Here is an 18274-nt window from a genome sequence, read left to right as displayed (position 1 = left end):
ATGGCAATTAGAAATCATTTAAAAATGTACAACAAGCATTTAACTTAAGTACATTCCCAATCTCATGTGACATGTAACACTCAGCTTTGTATAGCAATATATTTGATTCCTTCATCACCTCGTACAGTCAGTTCATGACCCTGAAATCTAAGTTTCAGTTGTTGTTCTTTTCTATTGTCTGACAGCAGAGGTGACGACTGAAACTAAAACACATGCTGAAGAAGGAATGAGTTATCCTATTGTTTGGAATCTGCTCTGCAAAACTCTAACAACACCTGAAATTATTATTAGTATTGACCACCTATTGGACATAAGCGTCTTTTTTATTTATTTACTTAAATTCTTCATCTACTTCTCATCATTAATACTGACGCCTCATCGACCTCTCATTTCCTCTCCACTGTCCTTTCCTTTCCTTATCTTCTAAAAGTTTCTGACTGGAAGGAAAGCAGCAGTAATTCTTAGGATGTACCCCGGGGAACTTATTATGTCGAGAGAACTAACGGCATGATGTTTCCTGCATTCTGGCTACCTGGAGTTGTCTGCCATTGATCTGGTAGGCAGGTGTCAATATTGGAAAAGACGGCAAGAAATTATTGATGTCATAAAATTGCCATTACAACACGTGCACAAGAATACGAGTCTGACATCTGTTGTGCTGGTTGTAAAGCAAATTTAACTTTCGACAAGTGTTTTATGACTGTTTAGGATGAAGTGGGTAAAATAAATCAGTGTGTATTGAAAATTAGAAAATAGAAAACACTTGAGAGCAATGGCTCATATGATTGGATAAAAAAAGTATTCCAATTTGATGTCCAAAATGTCAATCAGCTACCGATATGGAATATTTAACACAATGGAATACTTGGATTCTGGATACATGTACTCTGAAAAAAATAGCAAAATTAAAAAAAATTCTTATATCATATTAAAAATAATAATAAATCTAAATTATATGACATTAGCAATTACAGTCCTCTTTGTCCCGCTAAAAGGGTAAAGGTATAGGTAAAGTAAAGGTCTGAACTGGAGAGACAAACTGTATGCCACAGACTAATTCACAGGAGACTTTGTTAGTGAGTGCAGTGTGTCCGTGTTCAGCAGGACATACTGCAGGACCCCCAGCCCCCAACCCTTAACATTTCCCACAATGCTTGCTAGGCTAAGTTATCAACATTAGAAATGCAAACCCAGGTAACATGTCTTCTTTTATTCCTCATTGCATGTAGTGCACCCCCATTATTACACTGTTGACATTCCCTTCTTGTCCTTAAATCAACATCTTACAGCCTATTAGCCAATGCTTTGGGGGACAATAGTGCCAGTCGACAATCCTTGCATTTTATTAATACAATAAATACATGGATCTTTGACTAACTATACTAGCTATTTCAATGTGAAGATGCAGGGAACACCTGAAAAAAGTAAAATAAAATGTGAACCTAGATTCTCTTCAAGGTAGATTTACTTTTGGTTTCTGGGATGCTTTTCAGGTTTAGCAAAGCAAATTGAAAGGGAAGTGTTAAAAGTAGGAATTTATTAATTGATGTCTATGGTTTTAAGTGTCTGGTGTCTGTCTGCTGTAATTGAGCTGAGTAAAGTCCTTTTTATCTGCAGTAGTTAAGTCTACGTTTCACACACAACTAAAAAAACAAAAAGGAATTCAGTGAGCAGCAACATCCTCTCAGCAATTTGTATACAAATAAACCCGTAGTTTGAAAATAAAATATCATCAATTATCAGAATACTCCTCAGCTCATTTACATTGCATCTCTTTCCTTTCACATACTACATAATTGTGTTTTTCACGTGCTGAATAAAACACAAGAGCCTTGTGAAGCCACTAGGGGTGTTTTGAGATGGAGATGGTATTACAGTCAACCACAAACTTGTCCATGTGCACACACACACACACACACACACAATGCCACAATGACCGCTCTCAGGCCATTTTCCTTCTTAAGGAGGCTTTGTCTCTAATGGGGCTTGGAGGACAGGAGGTCACACCGGGTCAGACTGAGACAAGGTCAGCCTACTCATCAGAGTTGTGTAAGGAAGTCTGGAGCCAACGTCAGTCCAAATCATATCTTTTAGACGCAGACAGGAAAGAAACAATGTCGGTGTGCCCACAGAACTGTCTGTAATTGTTTGTATAGCATGTATTATCTGAGCAGCTGCATGCTCTGCAACTCTCCTCTACTTATCATATTACACCTCTACCTGTCTTACCCCCCCCCCCCACACACACACACACACACACACCGTTGACGGTCACATGTTAATTCTTTAATACAGCAGCTCACAACGTGTTGAAAACACGAAAGGAAACGGCGGCATAATCGCTCACTAATAGTAACGACAAATACCTGTCCCTGTCACCCAACGGGGAGGGGTTGGAGAAGGGAGGCGGTTGTTGGAACTGGTAGTCAAACACATCGTTAAACACACGAATACACACACACACACACACACACATTCTCCTAATTACCCAGGTCACTGGCTCAGTGCAAGAACACACAGCACCCTGCCTTTTTCTCTTCCCTGTGCTGACACTGAGGTTCATTGTCGTGCCCTGAAAATACACTAACTTTGTGTACCTGTCCTGTCTTGTCTTGCTACCAGGGACCCTGAAAATACACTAACTTGGTGTTTCTGGCCTGTCTTGTCTGGCTACCAGGGACCCACACAAATCACTATTCCGGGAGTGTCATTCAGCAAGGGTAGGAAGGGGAGAAAGGCTTATTTGGAGAAGTTGTCTGTGCTGTGCTGTGTTGCACTGTGCGGTCAGACCAGTCAGTGTCTCCAGCTTCAATAATTGTGATTTATGCCACAGCCTTCAGTAGCATGTGTGTGTTGCTGAGTCCTTGCGCTACATCGTCGAATTACATATTTTGTGTGTTCTGAGGGACCTGACCTGTTTACAATACATTGGCGGACGCACACACGCACATACACACACACAAACACACACACAAGTATGTGTGTCTCTGCATTTGCCACATGTTAGGCAAAGTGAGATAACAAACACACTTGTTAGAGCAAGAAAGTAGAGAAAGGAAGCTTAAATCAACTGGAATGTAGAAGTACACCTCCAAAGAGAAACTAGGGCATCAGATGCCCCTGTTCTTTGATACAGGCAGTGTTGGCACTAACTTTTTTCCCAGTGTTGATTTTGTCCTTGCTGCAGGATGCCTTAAATACGAGTGTTGTATTCTCCGAGGAGGACAATTTTAGCTAGTCTAAACCTATGGGCCTTGAGTAGAACAATGAGTCTAATGACCAGGAGAATGGGAACAGGGAAAAGACCTGGACAGATAGTAGAATATTTTTGGAATCAAATAGTTTTAAGGAATGGCCAAATTAGACATTGTAATATTAAAATATAAGTGCTACATTAGATTAGTTTACATTGGATATGTATTATTGCTTTTGCTAATGCTGTTTCCTCATGACTATGAATAAAAACCCATCTAATATGATATACTGTACTATCATCTAGAATTTGCTTGAATCAATCATGTTAATATGGACAGCACGGGCTTCAACATGTTATAATGCATATGAACTACGATGAGTTCTAGGAGAACATGTAGAACTTGTCTATATTATACTGTTCTATATCTTTATGAATTAAACCATATGAATTATAGGTATATTATGATATATTTAAGGGTTTGATTTAGTTATAGGGTGTAAGCGGCCGAAATAGGTTTCCTCAGGAGGGTGGCTGGCATCTCCCTTAGAGATAGGGTGAGAAGCTCAGTCATCCGAAAGGTGCTTGGAGTAGAGCCGCTGCTCCTTCGCGTTGAAAGGAGCCAGTTGAGGTGGTTCGGGCATTTGGTAAGGATGCCTCCTGGGCGCCTCCCTAGGGAGGTGTTCCAGGCACGTCCAACTGGGAGGAGGCCCCGGGGAAGACCCAGGACTAGGTGGAGAGATTATATCTCCAACCTGGCCTGGGAACACCTCGGGATCTCCCAGTTGGAGCTGGTTGATGTGGCTCGGGAAAAGGAAATTTGGGGTCCCCTGCTTGAGCTGCTTGCCCCCCAACCCGATACTGGATAAGCGGATGAAGATGGATGGATGGATGGTTTGGTTTAATAACTACAGAGTTTTATGATTCTCAACTGATGACTAGCAAACATATAGGCCTATTTTACTGCTACTGTGTTTCCAAACATTACACATCAGAAAAAATGTAGTGTTAGCAAAATAATCACTCAATTTGTAACGTCATCTAGTCTTCTATTCACTCTATCAAAATATGTCAATGTAGGGGCGATAGCAACTGTTTTGGTTTAACTTCAAATTAAAGAACATACCGTTAAATAAGTAGCATTACTTTTCATGGAAGGACTGCATTTAAAAATGCTGGTATGCAGTACAATGTGATGCACTGCATTATCAAATGATCTGTAGAGAAGGCACTTAGAGATATTCTGCAAAATACACACATTCAGACAATGCTTAACCTACAGCAGTGTTTATTCAGGGTGTAATGTGTACACTTGGAAAACTCAGGCGCTGAGAGCCATCACTTTTATCCACATGCTCGCATTACAGAACATGCACCTGAATCAAATGAGGGGGATTATGCATTTTTATCTACCTGCAGCACATAAGAATGACAGGCCAAAAGACATATGACACATGTGGCAGGTGAGGGGGGGGTAAGGCTGATTGATCCCCTCTTCATCTCCAAAACGACCATGTTGGTTTTCCTCCAACAACATTCAAACTTGTACAAAGCTCTGTCTCCTCACCTTGCATAAACAGCTTTAGGGAGTGAAGAAGGGACAAAAAAAGGTGTTAGGATTGTGACACAAACTATGTATGCGAGCGCACACGCACACAGACATGCACAAACACAAAACCCAATAACCCCACACACCCCTTTGTAGATCTGATTGAATACAGAATCAAAACAGACAGTACTCTCAGACAGTACTTCCTACATCACAAAGAGGGAGGCAACACAACAAGAAAGGAAAAGCTAAATTGAGTTTGAGTCCAAGGTCAGAGTGAAGCTGTCTGAACAAAAGTCGGAGATCTCCCAAAACATATCTATCAATTTAGGGAGAAGGCGCCCTTGTCCCAACCCCTGCAGAGTTGCTGGAAAGATGGTTTCCTGTGAAAAAGTTTATCCAAGAGTATGGAAGATTAATGATGGTGTTTTCATTGGCTGCTCTCTAGTTGTCTTGCAGTACTTAGAGGTGATAAGATCAGAATATTTATCGAGCTTCTTCTTCAGGTCAATTGCTATGTTAATTTTATGAGCTTGATGTTGCCTTTGTTTCGCGGTCATGCGTTATTCCTCCTGAACCCTGGAGCAGGGGGAAGAAAGGGGGATTTGTATACTTAGCATGCAGTGTCTTCAAATTAGTCACCCATGCATAATTATTTATGCTGTGCAGAAGGGGGGTGCAGTGGAACAACTAATTCTACTTACTCTCTGTGAAAATTAAGAACTATTATTTTTCAATCAGATCAGCCTCTTGTTTTCACACCTTGTTTTATTTTTTTTTGGGATAATTTATCATTATGAGACAAAAGTCTTCCCTTTCCGATTTCTCAGGGCAAAGAGAAGCTATGGATTGTTTTTTCTTCATGTCGAGACAAAATCTGTCTTCAAACTGGATTAACATTAGCCAATGGTGAGATTAAGCATGCATTGATCGCAGTTATGATTATAAAAATATGCAACTGGATGGGAAATTGCCCTCTTAGATTTTGTTAACTATGTGATAGCTCTGTAGATTCTAAAACTGAAAGCTGTATCTCTGCAATTGTTCCCACCACTGTCAAGTTCATTAAGTGATTGAGCAGAATGGATTGAAGCCCATCAAGTCTTGGCGGACTCCTATATTCATAAATCATACAGATAGGGTCAGGACATCAGGACAGGTCCAGCAGCATAAACCAGAGCATCGCAACTATGACCTCATCTCAGCAGCTCCCCATGAAGTGTCCATAAAAAGCAAACATTTAGCCAAAGGTAAGATGATATGATGATGTTAACTCCGACACATGCGGCTAACATTGAAAAAGGTGTCTGTGTAAGAGAGAATCCCCTAACCTGACGTCTGTGGGTTTTTCATGCAAAATTACATAAATCTTTCAAACTGTTTTAAATCTTACCCTCTCTCTCTCTCTCTCTCTCTCTATCTCTCTCGCTATCCGCAAGCACTCACCATCAATGCCTACATCAACCGCAGGAGCCAATTGTTAAAGAGAGGTTCTAAGTGCACAGCCCAATCGATATTGATAATGTTGAAAATGTGGTACGAAACAGAGCGAGAGCGGGGCAGAAAGAGAGAAAAAAGAGAGAGGGAGACATAAATCTGCACGTGGTGAATAGAGGAGACCAGCTGCGGTGGCCTCTGAGCTGTCCCCTTCACCTCTTTGGAAACGTCATCAGCACTAATCAGAGCCCTGCTAAAGAAACGGCCCTGCTTGATTTACACTTACTACCCTCTGCTGTGTAAATGAGGGAGACAGAAAGAGAGAGAAAAAAAAACACAGAGAGACAGAGGATGTATGGAAAAGCAACGAAAAAGGACAAGGGTAGAAAAAAAACATGAGTTAGAGGGCACTAATAATAGCAGACATACAAATGCAGGGAGCCACATTCCTTCCAGGTCAACTTCAGGTGAAGCTAAAGGTTGTATAAAGGCCATTCTGGATGAGGGTCGTGTAGGCCTCAATGAGAGTCAATAACACCTCCCAGTCTCCTGTAGACGTGTGGGGGTCGCCCCTGCTCTCACATCAATTCGCTAGGCATGGACCACAGCAATAAAAGAGATGGAGAGAGACTTAGCCAGAGAGAAAGGGTGAGAAAAAAAGAAAATGTACAGGCAGATTGTGAAACGGCTCGCCTTTCAACTACTAACTGCTTTTCATGTAAATGTCTTGGACTGACACTTCTTACACATCCCAGCCCCTACCCTCTCTCCCCCAACGCGCACACACACACACACACACACTCCCTCTCTCTCCATCTCTTTTACTCCAGTATACCCTCTGTCAGCAGAAGAATAAAAGAGAGGGGAAGGCGAGGGAAGGAGAAGGAGGAGAGAATGATAAGGGAGTGGAGGAGGAGGGAGAGAGAAAAAAAACACAGAGTAACAGGAGAAATCAGACTCTCGCCGGGGTTGGCGAAAGGTCAGTCCTGACGGGCTCGGAGGTTAAACTGCCGAGTTAAAATACTGTTCATTATCCTCTGCAGCCTCTTCCCAAATTCCCCTCTTTTGTGTCACAGCCAGTGCCCAGCATCAATGTTCCCCACCCCAGGATTTATTAGACATTGTTAAGCAGCGAGAAAGGGGACCTTTTCTGTACAATGGTAGCAGTGATCCTATGGCAAGGACAATACTGATGCCAACACAATTACAGAGCCTGGCTTGAGTTATAAGGGTTGTAACGACTGACACTGTGGTGTGCATGTGCGTGTCTTCTTGTGCGCAAGTACAGTATTTTGATGAGTAAAATCAGCATGTGCTCCATTAAAACTACTGTTTGTTTATGTTGACCTGATCTGCAAAAAAAGCAAGTGAAAATTAATACAAACCATAATTTACATACATTTCTGCAGATTTAAAGAAAATCTTATTCCAGTACAGGATAATTTAATTAGTATACATGGAATGAACAAAGCAGGGGAATATCCATAACATGAATTAGGCTGAATCACATCATTCATTACTCACCAGAGAGCAATGAGATGTGACACAAGGCAACAGATCCCTGCCTGAACCGGACAAATTAAAAACACTAGTAATTAGCGCTATGCAAAACATGTTGCAAGTTTATTACCTGATTTATGTGGCTTCCTGTTTATAAGGGCACAGTGAGCTGGCTATTCGTCTTTCGCCTAGCATGCTTAAGATTCAGAATGGGTTTAAATGATTTATTAAATGAATAAACAAATAAATCACCTCACACCTAATTTCCCTAATGATATTAGCAATGACTAACTGTATAAATTGTGCAAAATATAAGCTACTATTAACCTGGAGCACCTTTTTATTTCAGGGGTTCAAAACGTCCATCCATTTTAATTTGTGCAAAAACAAAAACATGATTAAATATTTGACTCCTGACATGGATTCCACAAATAAAACACTCCATTCTCTCTTTGCTTAGTAAAAGAGGGTCGTACACCCAATGTTGTCAGCAATATATCAAAGTCGCATTATAGAAGAGTGACTTCTGCAGTATTCGAGCCATAGAAAAGTTTGACTCAATAAAACAAACCACCTAAAGCCAGCACCGTCCCCCCCCCACACACACACACCCACCCCCAAACTTTCTTCCTATTCTGTTTCCTACAGTGCTCGTTCTGAATCACCCCGACCACCATCTGAATTGTATATTTCTATTTAAGGAGAAATACTGTTTTCATCTTTTGCCCCTCTACTCCCGAGGGGAATGAGTGGAATATAAAAAACTAGACTTTAAATAACAAGAGACTGCCGTCAGTTCCCCTGTTAGTCCGCACATTAGCCTTGTCTGTGAGTGAGCGTCTGACACCTACTAAAATGTTTCAGCTCTATGTGCGAATAAGAGCATAAATAATTCAAAATTAATCCCCGCTGAGGGGGACTATGGAAATCATAAATTATCTGAGTGTAGTCCCTAATGCAGTCCCAGGATCAGAACACCTATGGTAACAATCGAGCAGAGGTGCTCATTACACCTTGTGTAGAGATATCTTAACCTTTGAATATTAATTTCTTTGAATAGATGGGGATGGTTGCTCGCATTAGTTGCTGAATATGTGAGTGACTGAATATTTAACACAATGCAAAAGCTTACACTGTAGTATGTATACAGAATGGAGGAAGATGCCAAAGGGTGATTTCGGAATAATAAATATGTGCACAGTCAACCATATAATTACCATCATGTTTCAGACCAAATTACATACCTGAGACATCTAAAAGACCAAATGCACTTCATGTGGGTCATCAGCTCACATAAATCTTTTCCTATATAGACAGTTTAAAACATAAATGTCTCCATAAAGAACACAAGTATGAAAACAAAGAGAAACCTGAACACCCAGGGAGATGTTTTGTTGACATTTACAACAAGTTCCTCAAAAGGTTTACCCATCACTCTGCGGCAACTTCAGGCTGCCCAGGAGGCAGTGATGGATGGCAGGCAGACAATGCAGTTAATCAACCCCAGCAGGGACGGAAATATTAATGCCAGGTGATTGAGGACACAATAGCGAGCGCTATCATATAAAAAAGGTACATTTAGACCCGCTGACACCTGGGCATTGAGACATAAAAAGAGTTGGTTTAAAGTTGTAAAGTGGATGTGATAATAACTAGACACAGACAGTAGTGACTGATAAAGTCAAAAATAAACTCCATTTTGCAGCCATGCTTACAGCTATCCTCCGTGACTTTAAAAAAAGAAATGCTGGTAGTGTATGTTCTAGGTAAACTGGCAATGAATCACCTTGTATATGTTTATTATAATATGAAAGACTTGAAAGACTAACACAACCACAAGTAAAGATGAAAATGCCAGTCTAAAGCATATCAAAGCTATATTAGATGCGTCTACTCTCGTGTAGAAGGAAGATGTGAAAACACAAACTGATCCTCAATAAAAATGACTACTGTAGCGAGGAAAAGAGAGTGGCATTTGGTGAGGGGAAGGTAAAAAATATCCGATTTAGAAAGTGGTTAGAAATATACATATCAAAGGAAAGACATGGAGATTTCCTTTGCCTGTGCATCCTATCCATGTAGCCCCCCCCCCCACCCCCCACACTCCGTGAGTGAGCTGAGAGGGGTCTGTTGCAAATTCTCAGGTAAGAGAGCCAGAAACCTACTTATGATGCTCTGCTGTTCATAATCCATAGGTTCTATCAGCAGATTACTAGAAATAAAGTGTTGGAGAGACGCAAAGCAGGTCTCAGTATGCCAGATGAGACAATGCTGCACTTCACTCCTATGTACATAATTAACAGCTTGTGCTTAGCTAGGGCAAAGACAAAAAAATGTGGAGGGGGAATAGTTTAAATCTTTCCAGCAGCACACAGCAATAAGTCATTTATGTTGTTAGTATGCCATAAATATCCTTTGGATTCAGTATAGAACCTACATAAAAACTAAAACACCAGAGTACAAATTTATAGAATCAATTAAAGGTATATCACCCAATTTAATAGCTTGATCTCTCCTATATTCTAATTTCCTTTCACTCTGTTTTCTTGACTTTCCACCCTCTTTAGCATAGCACTGGATGTGTGTAGGGCAATTCATTCGTCACACGGCTTTACCCATTAGAAGCGGACTGCTAAATGCTTCACCTTTTGATTTTGAGGAGGAGTACAGGATTTGTCAGGGGAAATGGGAAGGTGCTTTATTGCTCCAAATTTCATCACAATAAAGGCTTATAGGGAAGGTGGCACAATCGTTGCCCTATAAATGTCTCTGTGTAGATTACATGCTTCTTGCCTGGCTAATCCTGGTAATTGATGAACTTTATTTTTTTTTTTTCATATTTTTTTGTAATTTGTTTATTAATTAAGATAACACTTATTTTGGGACCTCAACCAAGTAAACACGATTATGTGCTCTGCGGGGTGAGTGTTCAGTGCGCTGACGTTCCCGAAGCAGCGAGCTGGCTGGCTGGCAGGCTGCTGCTGCCAGGGAATGTCTAATAGTCTTCCACTGAGAAGTTTAATTCATTTGCCATAAAGCTAAAAATAAACACAGTCACACTTAATTGGGCTCTGAATGTGAGCATTATTGAGTTGTTGAAAAAAAGCAAGACCACAAATTAGAACCAAGCACTCCACATTTAAACAGCTGAAACACTGTGTTGAGCACATGGATTTCAATTTTGTGAGTATTATTTTGTCATATAAACAGGGGAGATAGCGCTATAAATACTGCACCAAAATAATAATGTGGTTTTAAGTGTGACTAATTTCCAATATCAGTGGCAAAGCATTACCTATTAATTGATTAACAGCTAATGGAAAAGATAAAATTCTGCAGTACAGTACACTGTACAATACATGTTGTGTTTTCTAGTAGGAATAGCATAGAAATAAAACAGTCTGCAAACATTAGCAATGTTCTGTTGAGTATTTGTTATCAGGAAAAACTAAGAGGTCATTGTGAAGTTTGTTGTGTGAGAGGGTTCAAAAGGTTTTCTCTTTTGGAAGTATTCTATCATGGGCTACAGTCCTGGGATGAAACACTTCTGCATCATTCAAGTTTATGATGCAGAGAGACTTTGAGGCAGGACGGGGGAGGGTTAGGATAAGAGAGAGAGAAAAAAAAAATCAAAAAGATTTCCATAAAAAAAGTGGAATAAATAAGTGCCTGAGATACAAAAATTTGGATTTACATACATTATCCGGGTCTATCTCTTTGGGATATTTTACAGTGTTGATATGTGAGGGGGAGCCGTGAGATAAACTAAATATGACCTATGCTCTGCAGGCTCAGCCAGAAAGAGCAGACGCCTGTAAGAATACTCAAGGAGCAGAGGAAAGGTTGAGAGGATGAGGACAAAAAGCCAGGGGAAGGAAGAAAAATGACACTAAAAGGCAGTCACGAACTGATTGATGCTCTGCTGTATTTGAAGATCAGTGGCAGCCTTGTGGTGGCAAGCACAGAGGTCAGCGAGTGTGTGTGTGTGTGTGTGTGTGTGCGTGCATGTGTGTATCTGTGTGTCCATGCTTTCCTAATAGGGCGTGTGGCTTTCTTTGTCGGTTTCACTGTCTGGATCGCGCGTGTGCACGTAGGTGTGTGTCCAGATTTGCTCTCCCACTCTACCCCTCTGTTTCTCCCTCTCTCTCCATTGCAGGAAGAGAGAATCCTCAGTCACTGGGTGGCTGGGGGAAATCAGATGTGAGCAGAGAATAACATGCTCGATTTGGCCCGGGAGTGGAGCCGGGGCTGGAGGAGAGGAGAGCACCATGATGTATCGAGCCGTTTGCCAGCCGGATGGGGCACACGGTGGAGGCCATCTCCCTACCTGTCAGCAAAATACACATTTTTCACCCGGCTGGAGAACTGGAAGTCCTGTGTGTGTCTCTGTGTTTCCATTTGTGTGGTGGTTGGAGGGGAACGTGTGCATTTTTTAGTACACATCAAGAGCATTTTATTGCGGGTTATAATTGTGATGTTTACTTTGCATTTATTGTGAAATTATAAACATCCATGCATACACCATATGTGTGTATATGTGTTTTGTGCGTGTGTGTGTGTTAGTGTATTATCTGGGATTTGCGGAGGTATGAGCAGTCCATTGCAGGCACAGCTGTTAGATCACATGGAGGCATGGAAGCAGGCCGTTTCATCTTGTCACGGCAAACGCCCAAGCTTCTGCCTCGAACAAACAATTACACACGAGGAACAAGTGGCTCTAACAAGAATCATTACACTTAGTTTGGGCGTGTGTGTGGCCTGATTGTGTGTGTCAACGTGTGCATTTTGTGTGAGCCGCTGTGTGTGTCCTGAATTTCTTTGGTGCAGGGGTTCAACTGTGCGTGGGACCCACATACTCAGCAGATTTAACTCTGTTCACCCTCATCAAAAGACAGAGGACACACAGCTGTGACCAGCAAGAGAAAAACATGGAACTCCTCCAAATACGCCACATTGCTTTCTAACCTCCAACCTCTCACTTCAATAGCCTTGTAGTGTGTTTAATAAACTACAGTGAGCTGGCACTGCTTTCAAAAACATGCCATTTTAATTGCTAATATTTGAACATAGGGAGAGAAATAAATCAGAGGAAAAGAACACAAGTAAAAAAGCACATTTGTAAAGGCAATTGCACAAAATATTATTTCCCTCTTAACTCCCTTTCTAAGCAACAAGGGTTTCAGTTGAACCCCAAGAACCTGGTATCGTCATCTAGTACCATATATTGGCACCATACAAGGCAGCCTGAAGGTTTAAGCTCAACACACACACACACACACACACACACACACACACACACAAGCCTCCACACTAAAGACTTCTTTTCAGCTTGCGTTGAGAGAAGAGGGCTGGGGAGCCCTCTGATGTGGGAACACCGAGGTCAGAGAGAACAGTCTGTGCAGCACTGAATTCCATCCCCCACAACTGTTCCCTTTTTTGCTTCGCCACTGGCTTCAGTTTCTGAAGACTATCATCAAAACAACTTTAAAAAAAAAAGAATTTAGCACAGTCTGAATATGTAGGAGTGCAAAATGGACAAATGCCATGTTTCAGGCTGTGGTCACCCCATTCCCATTAAAATTCTGCAGCTTATGTTGCATTTAAGACATACCCCTTCTTACACTTATTGGCCTTTTGTTTCTGGAACCAAGGGAAAAGGCAAAAGGTCTAACCAGCACATAAACTAATCTCAAATGTCATGTCTTATTAGACGCACATGGAAGGAAACGTTTGGCTCACTCAGCCTGCCGAGTCAATGAATTTGTCAAAATTTTATGATAATTCATTCAATTACTCTTTAGACATTTAAATGATGTGAGGAGTGAGAGGGGAGGTGATGAGGGTCAGCTGAAGAGAGAAGAGAAGGAGAGAAGAGGGGGAGTGAAGGAGGGGGAGGAGATGAGGGATTGGGGAATAATCCTGCTCTTGATATTACACTCCCTCCAGAGGCCTTTTAAGGGCTCCATATCACAGTGTGAGGCCTCCTAAACTTCGCTCCCCCTACTTACAAACTCAGCAGCCAGCACGCCCCCCTCTCTCCAAACACCTCTGTTCATGACTTATTCGCCTTACACACACTGTACAAACACATTAACTGCTGAAACCATGTGCACAGTAAGTACAGCACAACATATGCATATGTAATTGAAAGTATCATTCCTGTTTCAACACAACATTTAAAAAGATGAGTGATGGACACAATCAAATCCATATAAATACAGGTTCTTACTTTCTTTTTCAGTTTTTCTCTGTCTGATACACACACACTCGCAACCACATGCACATACAGGCCCACACACACACACACACACACGCACACACACACACACATACACACACACACACACACACACACGTTTCATTCCTGGGAGAATGACAATAAAAAGGCCCGGCGCTCTTCTCGACCCTTGACCTCTGATCCCTGAAGGTCTCCCGCTGCCTGTGCTGGAGGTGGAGGAGGTGGAGGAGGGAGAGACAGAGGGATGGAGGGATAATAAAAGATGTGGATGTGGCGGGGCCCTGAGAACAGCTCCCTCTGTCAGACCAGCACAGTCTGCATCCTGGGTAAGCCCCCCCTCTAGTGTTCACTGGCCTCTTTCTCTCTCTCTCTCTCTCTCTCTCGCTCTCTCTCTCACTCTCTCTCTCTCTCTCTCTCTCTCTCGCTTTCTCTCTCTCTCTCTCTCTCTTTCTCTCTCTACTCCTACTTAGTTTTAAACCACTGTCCAAATATGTTGTTAATTTAAATACAGATACCTAATGTGAATTTAAGTAGAGATACTTGGCACATAAGATCTGTTTTTATTCAAATGGCTTGTGCTACAGGTGCCTGCAAGATCACTAGAGTGTATGTCAGTTTTGGGTCCAGGTCAAGTGTAATAAGTCAACATTTAGGTTGCTAGGGTCCCCATAGAATGCATCATTCTTCTAAAAAACGATGGTGTTTTTTTAATAATCCAGCCAAAAGAAACTAATATTAATTTTTTTAGCAGAACACATAATTTTCTATTGTCACTCTCAGGATAACAAGCAAGCAATAAGAAAACCACTGATGAATTAATTTCTGACATTTGACACCACACTCAGTGGCATACTATTAGCATCCAGTTACAATTATATCTGCACGTTTGGTGACGTTGCCTTGGCAGCTTCTTTTTCTCACAGGATCGGCTTTTGCAGTGAACACAGTCACAGCATCTGGCCGTTATTGCCTCAAACCAAGCTTGGTGTTTCCCACTCACATCTAATATATACTAGGTGCCTCCTATTCTAGCTTAGCCACGCCTGAGGGCATGCTAATTACCTTCTCCCTCGATCTAAATTAACCAACTTTCACTGGGACTCTGTCGCCACTTTCAATCCAGCATTGACAGCAGACGGAGAGGAGGGAGAGAGGGACTGAGAGAGAGGCAAAGGGAGGGAGGAGCAAAGGGTGAGAATAGAAACAAACTAATAATCTTCTACATTGCCTCCTAAACGAAAGCCACTCTGTCCCTAATGTAGACAAGTCATTTTGTACAAGCGGTTAAAGCCCACTGGGCCATGCGAGCATGCAGTGCTGGGCCGCCTGTTTCAAAGATCTTTTGCAATCAGGTAACACAATGGACCCCCTCATTTTATGCTGCTACATCATAAAAGTGCTCCTTTTGTTACATTTCCATCCTTAAAAGGGTCTTAATCCCCATCCTTTCAGGCCGGTCTATGGCAAATTCCTAAGGGACATCCCATTCGCTGCAAGGGCTGGAGTGACCCACTCAGAAACCAGCATGCAGGGCTTTGAGCTTTTCTTCTGCTGCCACTCTCCAGAGAACATTAAATCGTACTTTTCATCCCCCTCACCATAGGGGGAAGCCCCTTAATGATGACAGAGAAAGAGAAATTCCTCTACTCGGTCCTATGACACCATTCTGCTGTCAAGCAGGCGTCTCGGCGGACAGAGAATCAAACATGGCTTCCTGCAGGTGGAACGCCAATGAAGGTCACGGTACAGTCCAAAGAAGAGAGAAGGAGAGATGCACGGAAGAAGAGAGAGAAAGAAAGACAGAGGGAGGGAGGGAGGTAGCTTTTCCTGTGCAAATTAAGTCATCTGCTCAAAAAAGGTTTGAAAAAAACACTTTCATTCAGCTTTCATTCCATCATACTCCATGTGTTATTCAACCATTTGCTTTTTACACAGCAGACATTTCTAAATTGTCTAAACTGACATTTCTAAACTGTTTTACAGTTTGCCAATGCTCCACATAATGGGGATTTCTCTAATCTTGCACTTTAAGAGATTGATTTTTATATGGTTGTGTATGCCCTCACAACCTCCATTTTACCTACGGTTGTTTTGGTTTCTGTTTTAATTTCCATTATTTTGGTCTCCCTGCTTCCAGCTGTTTGGGAGTTTGTCTGTGCCTGCCTTTGTGTAGCCATCTCTCAGAGAGGGTGCATTTAATCAGGATGAATCCCTGCTGCCCTTGCTTCACAACGGACCCCTCAATGAGAACATTGTACCAAAATAAAACAGGTGTCAATCAAGAGCCAAATATTCACATCAGCCAGTTAGCATGTCACGCCCCAACACATTTTCCAAATGCTAACACAGTTTGATGAATTCTGCAGTCTGTTGCCTGTAGTTATACTTGAGTGTTGAGCATGGAATATGGAGCTCATGTATTGCTGTTAACCAATGACTCCCAGTGCAGGCCAAAACTAGCTGTTGAACATCAAGTTTTGATATTACACACATGAATAATGTAAAACTAATCAAGGTAAATAATTAAATAAGATATAAAAATATTGAAGAAACAAGACAATTTGCCAAAAAAATAAAGGAAAGAAATGTCAGTCATCGGTAATGGTAAGAGAGAGCTCTTTTATTGGTTGTGAAGCACTTTTTAATCTCTGGCTTGATGGCGTCTGTGTCTGAGTTAGAGCCCTTATTGTACAGCCAGGTCAGTCAGTTGAGGGACTATTGCAGTGGGATTTGACAGGGTGAAGATGTCACTGATAGCTTCTAGCATGAGACGAACATAGACTTCAATAGTCCATAATCCTCCAGCTACAAGCCTTACCCCCTCTGTAATGGCTTTTCTGACCACTCGGCTTAGGCCAACACAAAAGTCATGGAAATGTGTACATGGAGGTACAAAGACACCTCAAATACGCAGGACTGTTGCTTGGCTCTTTGTTGTGATTTTACCTCAGGTCTAGAAATAAGCCCTTACTTGTGTTGTATTTCCACTTTCCTTTTCTGCCAAAAACAATAATAATGTTGAAAAAATCCATGTGCAAGACATGTTTCACAGTTTGCACTGATGTAAATGGAGCATGTCGCCTGACTCAAAGAAACTCAAAGAAAAACACTAAAACACAGGAGAAGCCATCAAAAGCAATAATTACATGCAGAGTCAGGGTGGAGCTAGTATGAACCAATAATCACAACCAGCACTGACGCCAGAATCTGATTAAACTGCTAATGGCCTGTCACTCAAGAGCGGGGCAGATGTTTATAGATGCCCAGTACCAACCGCACAGCTCATCAGTCAGAGTCAAAGCCTTGGCAGCCATGTCACCTACCACACCCACTCACTTAGCATTGCCACCGAGCAGCACTGGAGGAAACTCGAAGGCAGCAGTTCCTTTCAGGTTACTGATGGAGGATGTTGAGTGGTCGCCATGCGTTTTCACACAATTAGAGGAGAGGGCAAATGTGTGTTTTATTTATTTATTAGTTGCTCCATTCGCACCGTCTGGCTTTGGCCACAGTGTAACACCACCGCCACCTTTACCGAGCCATTGCCCCTTCTCTTCCCCCATTTGTGATGTGGAAGCAGCCATTTTCTTGTGGTGACTTCCTCAGCTTTCACCCTGACGCGTGACACTCATGACAAATTGGGTGTGGAAGTGAAGGTGATGGGCTGTGAAAGCAAGGCCCCTGCCCCCACTATACACACTGTAGACATATACATGAAGGCAGCCAGACACACAAATACACTGTATCGTTCATGTGTGTGCACTGTGTGTACGCAATCTCACACACAACCCTCTTAGCCACTCAGCTCTGGCCTCAGACAAAGCAAAGGGTTTGTGTTGCAGACAGGGTGGTGACCTGGATGCAAAACACACAAAGAAAAGAAAACAGGAAATGGACAACGTGACTTCCTTTAACTCGCTATATTTTCTCATAATTTTGTTTTTCTTTAATAACGAAGATCCACAAAATAGACTTTTTTCTCATTTGATATTTTCTCCGGTTAATGTGGAACAGTTACATTTTAGCAGTTAGATTATAGTACACCAACAACATCCCTCTGACAACTATTATTTTCCAATAATTTATAAACCAATTAAAATCCTCACATAACACACCTTTACGGTGAAAAATCAAGTAATTTCAACCGGGGGGAAAATTATTATACTGAATTCTATAGCAATTATCATAACATTACACTAATTCCCATAGACGTATTTAAATGATATGGTTGGTTGATTGCATGATGAATTAAAGAGCCATTTTTTTTTCTCAATAAGAACCTCATCCAACAGCGATCAGAATGGGGGCTCTAAGGCACATTCAAGAGCAGACGGGCCGGAACAAGTCTAACCTATTA

The 18274-nt window shown here is 41.7% G+C and overlaps 1 protein-coding gene across 1 annotated transcript in view; it reads right to left on the bottom strand.

Moving 5' to 3' along the window:
• LOC117945020 (ultraviolet-B receptor UVR8-like) overlaps nt 1-18274 on the bottom strand; it is a 300294-nt gene that overhangs the window by 138002 nt on the left and 144018 nt on the right. The gene's annotated exons all lie outside the window — the stretch shown is intronic.

Source organism: Etheostoma cragini, chromosome 5 (assembly GCF_013103735.1).
Source record: "Etheostoma cragini isolate CJK2018 chromosome 5, CSU_Ecrag_1.0, whole genome shotgun sequence".
Taxonomy (NCBI): Eukaryota; Metazoa; Chordata; class Actinopteri; order Perciformes; family Percidae; genus Etheostoma; species Etheostoma cragini.
Note: the sequence above shows the minus strand (reverse complement) of the source record. Positions and strands in the feature narration are given on the sequence as shown.